Source organism: Thermobia domestica, chromosome 9, assembly GCF_964235325.1.
Source record: "Thermobia domestica chromosome 9, izTheDome1.hap1.1, whole genome shotgun sequence".
NCBI classification, from domain to species: domain Eukaryota; kingdom Metazoa; phylum Arthropoda; class Insecta; order Zygentoma; family Lepismatidae; genus Thermobia; species Thermobia domestica.
The window spans coordinates 134,560,275-134,571,908 of record NC_137462.1 but is presented as its reverse complement, the minus strand read 5'-3'; positions in this window follow the sequence as shown (position 1 = coordinate 134,571,908).

Below are 11,634 nucleotides of genomic sequence, written 5' to 3'. Positions count from 1 at the left end.
AAAAGGAAATGATGTACTCCTATTTGTACCATGTCCCTCAATGAGGGGGCTTTTGCCTGCCAGATAGATTGCTTAGATTTTAGCAGTATTGTATTATAATGAAGCGAATTGAAATTATGTATGAGTATACCTATTTGTACCATGTCCCTCAATGAGGGGCTTTTGCCTGTCAGATAGATTGCCTAGATTTTAACAGTATTATCTTATAGCAAAAAAGAGAATTATGTACAACTATTTGTAGTATATTTTTTACAAGTAACGGGAGCCCTTCCCCATTAGTTATGGGTTCCTCTAGATTTTAGCAGTATTGTATTACAATGAAGCGGATTGAAATTATGTATGAGTATTCCTATTTGTACCATGTCCCTCAATGAGGGGCTTTTGCCTGTCAGATAGATTGCCTAGATTTTAACAGTATTATAGCAAAAGAGAATTACGTACGACTATTATAGCAAAAGAGAATTACGTACGAGTATTGTAACACATAGCTATAACTGGCGGGGGCATTTTCCTTAGTTATAGGTGACCCTAGATTTTAACAGTATTGTATTACAAGGAAATTATGTAGTCCTATTTGTAGTATAACTGGCGGGTCCCTTTCCCATTAGTCACAGGCTTACTTAGAAAGAAAAAAAATGAAATGAAATTTTTGAGTCCCACGGTTATGCCGGTTAGGCTAAATGAGACGGTGATTATTTTTTGGTTCGTTTCTTATTTTTATATTCTCCTAATAAATTAGTCGGAGCAAATTGTATTTTCGAACTTGCAAAGTAAATCGTTTGCTGTGCAAACTCGTTGTTAAAAATAAGGTGTTTGAACTAAATATGGGAGCTAAAATAAGCTCTTAAAAGTATATAGTAAGTGGGAGGAAACGGGAGAACCCCCGAGAAAAAAAACCCATGGACACGGTGTTATCCACCACAAACTTACTTAGCCTGGTATTGAACCCGGGACCCCAAACACCAGAGGTGAACGCTTTACCACCGAGCCCCCGCGGCCCCCAGGCTTACTTAGATTTTAACAGTATTATATTATAGCAAAAGGAAAATTACGTAGCTATAACTGGCGGGGCCCATTAGTTATAGGCGACCCTAGATTTTAACAGTATTATATTATATTATAGCAAAAAAAGAGAATTATGTGGGGCTGTTTTTTTACCGGTTGAGGGCATGTTCCCCATTAGTTAGTTCTTACAATTGTGGGTTTTTCTGAATAGGTAATAACATAATGATGATAATTATGTTCAACTGAAGGTCCATATGTGTTGGTGGGTCCCCCTTAGGGATTTGTAATATAATGAACGTTTGGTGGTTTACTGATAGAAGAAGAATCAACTATGCCCTCACAAACTATGTTTTATTAACAGAACACAACTGCGAGAAGGGTACTTATTTAATACTATCAGTAGTATTTAATGGCTAAAAAGAAATATATATATCATACTTTACCTTTAAAATATAAATATATATTCAGGACTAATAACAAATACGTCAACACGATGCACGGCTTAAACTAAACTAAAGTTAATTTAAAAGTTCTCCGACAGATGTCACTGTTAGTGGTGGGAGGGGGAGAACACTTGATAGAACATGATATAACATGTATTTGATGTGTACGATTATCATTTTTTCTTACGTCGGCGTGCGTTAAAGATCACAGAGAAAGCTTTCCTGATTATTAAACCTATTTTAATAGTATTAAATAAAGTGTACAGGATTACCATTATATTTATTGAGACCTGTTTTATTACAGATATTGAAGCTGTGCTAAGCGTTGTGGTGCTAGCAATTAATTAAAAGTACCGAATATCCCAGTGAGATTTCTTCTTTTTCTTTTTGTGGATTGCGAACGGAGAACTAAGCCTTGAAAGGTATGTATTTCTTATTGTTATTATTATGATTTTTTTTAAAAAAAAGAAAGAAATTATATAGTTTTTAATTGTACTTGATTTGTATTTAACCAATATTAATGAACAAAGAGAGACTCTCTCTCTCTCTCTCTCTCTCTCTCTCTCTCTCTCTCTGTGTGTGTGTGTGTGTGTGTGTGTGTGGATATTTTTAATAGAATAGTTTATAATTCAATATAGGTGAATATATTTACTGATTTTTCATAAAGTAACTTGATTGATTTCTATTTACATATTACTAATTAACTAAAGGTGATTAATTTTTTCTTTTATATGATATTATCATGTGAGCGTTGCTTAAAAGATGTATTTATTTGATCTTTTTTTTATTAAAGTGGTGTTGATTACTCAAAATAGTTTTTCTTTGTTTTATTTTTTAGATGGATTTCTTCTGCCCGACTGAAGAATTTAACATGATTGATGAGATCTACCTGCAAGAGGTTTTGCGCGGTCTCAACGAGTACCCTAGGGTTTTTAGTACGTGGAAAGCCATCATGGAATTAAGCAGACTTGGCCATAGGGGATCGGTGAGATGTGAAGCCTTATTGCGGACCCTTCGTGTCTTTGAAGGTAATGATACACTAATTCTCCAGCACTGTGTAAGCAGTGCTGACGTACTGGATTTGTTTGTGTACGGTTTTTTCCGTAGTAAAGAATCATATGAATTGGCTCTAGATAAAGTTATGTATTTATTAGCTTGTGGGGAAGGTCAGGTAGATAGGATAAATGATACAGAGTTATCTGAGTTTTTTGATTTTGGCTCGCGATTTGTTTTGGAACCACGCTTAATCCCATCTGAAAATAATAATAATGCCATAGTCATGACCCCTCAAGAAACTCATAACTTGAGTCCTAATAATTTATATTTGTTATCAAATGAAGATTTAGCTTTCCTAAATGATAAAGCAGATGGGATTGGCAATTTAAATTCCGTTGAATTACCAATTGAAGAAGAAATGAGGAGATTGGTTGAAAATGCGGACAATGCTGTGGTTATACCCACGCAACAGGTCCAGGGAGAAAATCCTGTATACAACCCAGCTCAATATTGTGTACAGGATAATCATGACTATGGGAACCAATTGATTTTTTCTCCTCAGCCTGGACCGTCATCTGCTAGTGTCCCACCAATGGTTGGACATGGCAACATAAATAAGAATAGTGCAAGTAGTACTACTGGTAGTCATAATAGTGGTAGTACAAGTGGTAGTAGTAGTGATAATAATAATGGCGGGGATAATCAAAGAAATAGTAATTTCGAAGTTGTAAGACAAAGCAGACAAAGGTTTCGTAAGTTTCATCTTACGGGCCATGAAATTGTCGTCAGACCTGTGGGTGATGAAAGGAATATTAATAACCCAGAGGCCTATATCGAGAGTTTAATCGATTTTGCATTGGAACATGTGATCTCCAATGCACGCCCCATGGACTACATTGGTTTATACGTTGAAAGTAGTAATAGTACTAATAACAAACCAGTGTATGTGCCGTTTAGAAGAAAGGACAATTTCACTGCTAGAACAGTCCTCACTTCAATCGAACGAGTACTAAATTCGAATGAAGTGTTCCTTTTAGGGGAAGAAGTATTTCGATTCCATATAGCAGAGAATTTGCACGGACAAGGAAGACCTAATGCAATGAGTGCTGTCCGAAAATATTGCAAATACCAAGATTACTTGGAAAAGCGATTAATTCGCATTGAAAATAAGAATATGTACTGCCTCCCCATGGCCATAATATATGGAATAACAAAACATACCGCAAGTAGTAAAGTTTTGTATAATTTAAAAACAAGAGATTATAATAAGTGGCTTTTTAAAGCAGAAGTTCTTTGCGAAATGGCAGGAGTTAACGTTAAAAGTAAGCAAGGTTGTGACATCTCTGATCTGGACCTCTTTCAAGCATATTTGAAAGGGGAATATCAAATCGTTGTTTATGAGGAGGTTGAAAAGAGTAATCGGGAATATATAGTACGGTACCCGGGAGAACATGCAGAAAATAAGATTTTTATCCTATATCAAAGAGGTAACACTATTGGTCATTTCGAACCCATTCGTAATATTACAAGTTTTCTCAAGGCACGGAAGTATTGTTATTATTGTTTGGAAGGTTATGATGAAAGATATCGTGCACACAAGTGTAAAACTCGTTGTACTTTTTGCGAACATACTCACGAACGGGACGATACTGCAAACAGAATTAAATGTAATGCATGCAATAGAGAGTTTGCTGCGGGTATTTGTTTTGACAACCATCTGGTACATAATAAAGCGGCTAAATCCGTATGTGATAATGTAAAGCTCTGCATCGATTGTGGTATCATCTTTGATAAGAGGGGGCGAAAATCTGAACACATGTGTGGTGAACATTTTTGTTCAACATGCCGCGTGTATGTTGATACAAATCATACATGTTTTGTTCAGAGACAGCAACCTGTTCATACGAAAAGGTTTATGTACATCACCTATGATGTAGAGACGATGTTGAAGGCGCCGAATGAGCGCGGTGAAAGGGAACATGAAGTTGTATTGGTGTGTTGTCATCATGTATGTCACGTCTGTATACGAAAAGGTATCGATGAGCCTTGTAAAACGTGCGGTGACAATATTGGAAATCGTTCGTTTTCTTTTAAGACAATGACGGATTTTATTAACCACGTGTTAGTAGAACGTCCTGTCTTTCAGAAAATCCTGGCGATCGCTCATAATGCATCCAGATATGATGGTCTCTTCTGTCTTAGAACTCTAATAGAAGACCAGCATATTGTACCTAGTGTTCTTATTCAGGGTCAAAAGATTTTTAGTATTAACATAGGTAACCGTATCTTTTTTCGCGACTTTTTCCTCTATATTGGTGCTAAATTATCCAAATTACCGAAAACGTTAGGCCTTAGTCAAAATTTAAAGAAGGGAGATTTCCCATATTTGTTTAATACTGAAGAAAATCAAAATTATGTCGGTCCCTACCCTCCGCTTAAGTACTATGACCCTGAGGGACGAAGCACAGAAGAAAGAAAACAATTGGAAGCCTGGCACCAAGAACGTGCGGAAAGTGGCGAGGAGTTTAACCTGCAGAAGGATATGTTGGCTTATTGTAAAAATGATGTTAGAATTCTAACAGAAGCGGTCATCAAATTTAGCGATATTATTGAAGAGAAAACGGAGGGTTTGCAATGTTTCATAACATCATCAACCATTGCAAGTCTTGCAATGCGTACATATCGTACCTTGCACTTACCGGAAAATACTATTCCTATCATTCCCGCGTTGGGATTTCATCATAAGACCAAGTATAGTACAAAAGCTATGCAATGGCTTATGTATATGGAAGACCAATTAGGGATAGAAATCCAGCATGCTAGGAGAGGTGGGGAAAAGTATATTGGTAGGTACAAGGTCGATGGATGGCACGAAGGACTCAACGCTGCCTTCGAGTATTACGGATGTTTTTTCCATGCCTGCCGCCATTGTTTTCCCTTTAACCGTGACGCGGTTTTGCACGATGCACAAGACTCGTACAATACGATGGAAAAACGCTATGAGCAAACCATGCGCCGCCGTAAGTACCTGAAAAGTATAGGTGTAAACCTATATGAAATATGGGAATGTTCTTGGGATAATAAGATAAAGACGGACAAGGAAGTGCAAAAGTTTGTTAAAGAACGTTGTACTAATCTACCTGATTTTCTTATTCCTAAGAACTGTTACAACGGTGGTCGCACGGAGGTCTTTCGTTCTTACGTCAATTGTACGAGTGATGAGCGTATATCTTATGCCGATGTAACTAGCCTTTACCCATGGGTAATGGCACGTAAACCTATGCCGGTTAAATCACCTAAGATTCACACGGGACCGGACTTTCCAGATGTGGAAAGTATTCAAGGTGTAGTCAAATGCACAATTGTTCCTGCAAAGGACCTCTATTTTCCGATCTTACCATACGTTGCGGGAGGTCGATTACTTTTCGGCCTTTGCCGCACATGTATGGAAGAAGAAAACACTAATGAATGTACTCATAGTGATGCTGAGTGTGCTCTCACAGGAACATTTTGCACTCCAGAGTTACACCTTGCTCTTAAAAAAGGTTACAAAATAATCGATATACATGAGATATGGGAATTTGAACTCTTAGATCCTGAAGAGGGGAATTCAGGTGGACTGTTCGGGAGCTATGTGAATTCCTTCCTTCAGATGAAGCAGGAAGCCTCTGGTTTTCCTGCTTACTGTACCACTGAAGAAGACAAACATATATATATCGAAGAATATTATGCCCATGAAGGCATACGATTAAATTATGATAATATTAGGACGAACCCTGGATTGAGGCAATGTGCGAAACTATACCTCAATTCATTGTATGGAAAGTGGGGGCAGCGCACAGATATGTCACAGAGTATAATTGTTAGTGATGAGGTTACATTTCTTAGGTATTTAACTACGGCAAGGTATGAAATTCAAAGTGTGGTACCAATTGATGATGACCATCTCATTGTCACATACAGAGACATTGAAAACGAAAACGTTCCGTTAGCGTTTTCTAATGTGATACTAGCCGCATTTATTACTTCGTGGGCTAGACTTAGACTTTACGAACTACTGACGACTGTAGGACCTGACAGAGCAATTTACTGTGACACTGACAGTATCATGTATCTACAGAAAAAAGATGAGGAACCCTTGTTACCGCTCGGAAACTATTTGGGTGATCTTACAAATGAAATTCCTGAAGGTTGGGAGTTTACAACCTTTATAGGTCTTGGCTGTAAAAACTACGCAATGCGGCTAACAAATGCCCAAGGGGATGTTCGCGATATATTCAAAATTAGGGGGATAACACTAAACGATAGAACCTCTCAAAAAATTAACTTTGAGAGTTTCTATAAATTAGTGTCTGGACAATTAGAGTCCACAGTAATAGAAAACCCAAACAGTATCGTTCGTAGACCGGGGTTCCGTATCTTTAGCAGTAGGGAGACAAAGACACACCGTGAGGTCAACAAAAAACGAAAACGTATTGACGAACCTGACGTAACTGACGATGAACCAGTACAAAAACGTGCAAGTGTACCTTACGGTTATAGACCCACGAATGAATGAATGTGAGTTGTATGAATGTCTCTTTTTAAACCGGCTCGTATACTCGTTCTTAAAAATATTTTATTTATTCCTAATTTATTTTAATTTATTCATAATTTATTTTTTTTCATTTCAAGCTTTAATTTCATATCCCAGTGATTTTTTTTAATGGTTCGTATGCCAGAGCAGCTACGCTGTAAACTTGTAAATAATTCGTTTGCTGTGCAATTTTAGTTGGTACGCTTCTTGTAGAAGCTCATTTTATTTAAATTTTCGTTTTGAAATTCAAGCTTTAATCTTATATCCCAGTGATTTTTTATCCGTTTCATTAGTATGTATACTCCGAACAATCAACGATTGTGAAAATATTAAAATTCACATGTTAAAAATATGTGAATGTATGAGTGTGAGTGTGTATATAAAGCAGAGTCTCTATTGCATGCATTCATTTGATTACAAGATGTTAAAGTTTCAACATCCCTCTACTATTTTAATTGCTGGTCCTTCAAGGGCTGGTAAAACTTGTTTTGTAAATAGTTTACTTAATGAATGTGATCAAATGTTTAGTATAAAATTTAATGATATTGTTTGGTGTTATGGTGCAGTAATACCAAAATTAGATGCAAATGCAAAAATACGTTTTGTAGAGGGAATACCTGACATGAATAATTTTGAAATTAAAGAAAATTCATTATTAATACTTGATGATTTAATGTCGGAAACTAATGGCGATGTTGCTAATTTATTTACAAAGTATGCACATCATAAAAAGTTAACTGTAATATTTATTATTCAAAATTTATTTCCAAAAGGAAAACATGCACGTGATATTAGTTTAAATGCACATTATATTATAGTATTATAAAATCCACGTGATAAATTACAAATACAATATTTAGCAAGGCAAATTATGCCTCGGTATAGTAAAGAAGTCGTGAGTGTGTTCGAAGAAGTAACACGGGAGCCTCACACTTATTTATTATTTGACTTGACACAAAAAACAAACGATGCATTGCGAATACGTACAAATATTTTTCCGAATGAAATCATGCATGTGTACGCTAACGTAAAAGACATGCATACAGAAATTTTTGTTTAGTCGGCATCAAGATGTTGAAGGTGAAACAACACTACAGCACGCTCCGTGCTCTGTGCAAATGCAAAAATGCAAAACGAAAACAAATTTTACAAAATGCTTCAGGGGATTTAATAAGAACAATATCTCAAGTAGCTAAAAACACAATAAAAGGAAACATTCCTTTAAATGCTCGTCAGAAGCAACGTTTACGTAGACATAAAAAGATCTTACGTGCTCTATCTCAGCAGCGTACTGCATTAAATAAAAAGAAGAAGTTGTTACTACAAAAAGGTGGTGCGCTTTTACCGTTAATCTTGGGACCACTTCTTGCAGCAGTAGGAAGTAGTATTTTCAGTCGTTAAATATGTCAGAGTTACGTAAAATGATTTTAGTTCCTGAAAATGCTGTACATGAAATTCAATCAAATCTTAAATCCATAGATTCACATCAGTCACGTTTAGATGAAGAAATGAATAATATCTTAAAACGCCGTGATCTTAGTGTACAACAAAAGTGGAAATTATATCAACAAGCTTTGCATCGTTATTTACAGTATACATCTTCTTCTTCACATAAGCCTATTACTTTACCTATCATTCAAGAAGAAGAAGAAGAAAAATTATCATCAAGTTCCAAACAAGATAGCAATACTTCTATTTTACCATTTGTATCAGACATTTTACAATCAGTACCGAAAACACTTCGTAGGAAAACAGATCTATTATTAAAACAGTTGACAAGTTCTGATAAAATTCAGTGGGATAAGTCTGGCATTGTACGTATTCAAGGAAAAACAATACCAGGTTCAAATATTATAGATTTAGTAAATGATGTTGTTCGTACAAGAAAATATTCAAGAAATCCTTTAGGTATTCATGAATTTAAAAATTTATTAGAAGATCTTAATGTTCCTAAAGAATTTATTGGTACACCTATTAGCACACCAGCATCAAAAGTAAATAGTAGTAGTAGTAGACAACGTATTCGTAAAGTAAGAAAATCTACTAGTCCTGCAGTAGTTGCTAATTTATTTAAACAGTGGAAAGAATATAGTATGTAAGAAATGACAAAATTATCAAAAATATATTATGATTATTCAAATCCTGATTCTTTATCAAGTATACAAACATTACAACGCAAAACAAAGTTATATAAAAAGAAAATTAAAAATTGGTTAGCTTCTCAAGATGCTTATACATTACATGCACCAGCTCGTAAAGTTTTTGAACGTAAAAAGTATTATGTTAGTGCACCAAATGAAACATTACAAATGGATTTAGCAGACATGCAAAATATTGCAAAGTATAATAATAATTATAAATATATATTATGTTGTATTGATATTTTTTCACGTTACGCATATTGTGTTCTGTTAAAAACAAAGAAAGGTCCTGAAATGGTAAAAGCAATAACAAAAATTTTTAAAAATTTCAAGTTACCCGTGTTTAACGTACAAACAGATTTAGGCGGTGAATTTTATAATCGTCATGTAAAACAATTGTTTAAAGAATATGAAATTAATCATTATAGTGTTCATTCCGAAATTAAATGCGCGTTAGCAGAACGTTTTATACGTACATTAAAAGAAAGATTGTATCGTTATTTTACTGCAAAGAATACTTATCGTTATATTAATGTATTAGATCAAATTGTAAAAAATTATAATCATTCATACCATTCAAGTATTAAAATGGCACCTGCACAAGTAAATGATTCCAATGTGAATCAAGTGTGGGAAACATTATACGGAAATAAAAATAATAAAAAGAATATAACATGTAAATTTAATGAGGGTGATTATGTACGTGTTAGTAAGTATAAACATGTATTAGAAAAAGGATATTTACCTAAATGGTCACAAGAAATATTTATTGTTGACAAATGTATTAAGTCAGATCCTCTCACTTACAAATTAAAAGATTGGAACGGTGAAGAAATTAAAGGAATATTTTATGCACAAGAATTACAAAAAGTAATTATAAATTCAAAGAAAACATATCTCATTGAAAAAGTATTAAAACGTAAAAAAGGGTGGATGTATGTAAAATGGTTAGGATATCCATCAAGTATGAATTCGTGGATTAGATCAGATTCTATTCAGTCTGCAAAATGAATTCGAACTTTACACACGACTTTTACGTTACTCTTCCTTCAAATACAAGTAGCAATCTTTTTGAGAATAATACTACATCATCATTTCGAGTTAAATTGGCACAACCTATTGATTTAAGTGATGGGGAATGGGGTGTTGCATTAACACAAATTAATATTCCGTGGAGTTTTTACAATGTTGGTGAAAATGAAGAAATTATAATTACTAGTGTTATCGATGATAAAGTTGAACGCTACCATGTTCCAATAACACCGGGATATTATTCATCAATTGAATCAATTCTACAATTAATTCCTGAAAATGTTCGTATGTTACACTATTTACAAAATAAAAATCAAGTTGTTATTAAACATTCTTTAAAATTAGAAGATCAATGTATGATTGGTGTTACACCGGGTTTACAACAGATTTTTGGATTTATTAATGAAAATACGCTTGATGTTAAAAATGTTATATACACAAAAGTTAAAAATGTTGATTTAATATTAGCACGTGGAAAATTTCCATGTGATTTAGATTATAATATTCCCAATACAATTAATGTTTGCATTGATATTGTAAAACAACAACAAAATATAGGTCCATTAGTTCGAAAACTTAGTGTATATAATGTACAACACGGTCATGTAAAATCTTTTGTATTTCACACACCACATTATGTTAAAGTTGAAAAGAAATATTTTGATACAATAGAAGTAAACTTAAAAGATGAACACGGGTTAAAATTACCATTTCGTTTTGGAACTTCAAACCTAACACTTCACTTTAAACGAAAATGATTTCTGAAAGTATTGATGATAGTTTTTACATTACATTAGTTTCAAATGCTAGTGCTGATGTATATCCTACAAATAGTCCAACACATTTTATTAATCAATTAAAAAATAATATTCGTTTACCAGAATCCGATTGGTATGTAGGATTAAGTGAAGTACATATTCCATTAACATGTTATAATGTTACCGCGGGTGAAAACGTTATATGGTACAAATTTAAAAATGCAGAACCTATGAAAAGTAAAATTCTTGTTGGATATTATCCATCCATTCATCATTTACTAGAAGAATTAAACGCAATATCGAGTTTTATAAGATTTAGTTTTTCAAATGTTGTACATGTTGAATGTGATGAACATGTAGAATCAGTTACATTGTCGCCTACATTAGCTTTACAATTAGGTTTTTCTGAAAAATCAGATCTTGTAAAAGAATCTCACGGATTCAAACAACCATACATAGATATCGGATATCCACATCAAATTTTTATTTATACAGATATTATACAATATCAATTTTTAGGTGATACAAAAGCACCATTATTACGTATAGCAACAATCTCTGATATTAAATATGGAAAAGTTCAAACAATTACATTTGAAGATATTCATTATATGCCACTTGCAAAATTTTGTTTTAATACAATTGAAATACTATTAAAAGATCATGCAGGGCGAAATTTGCCA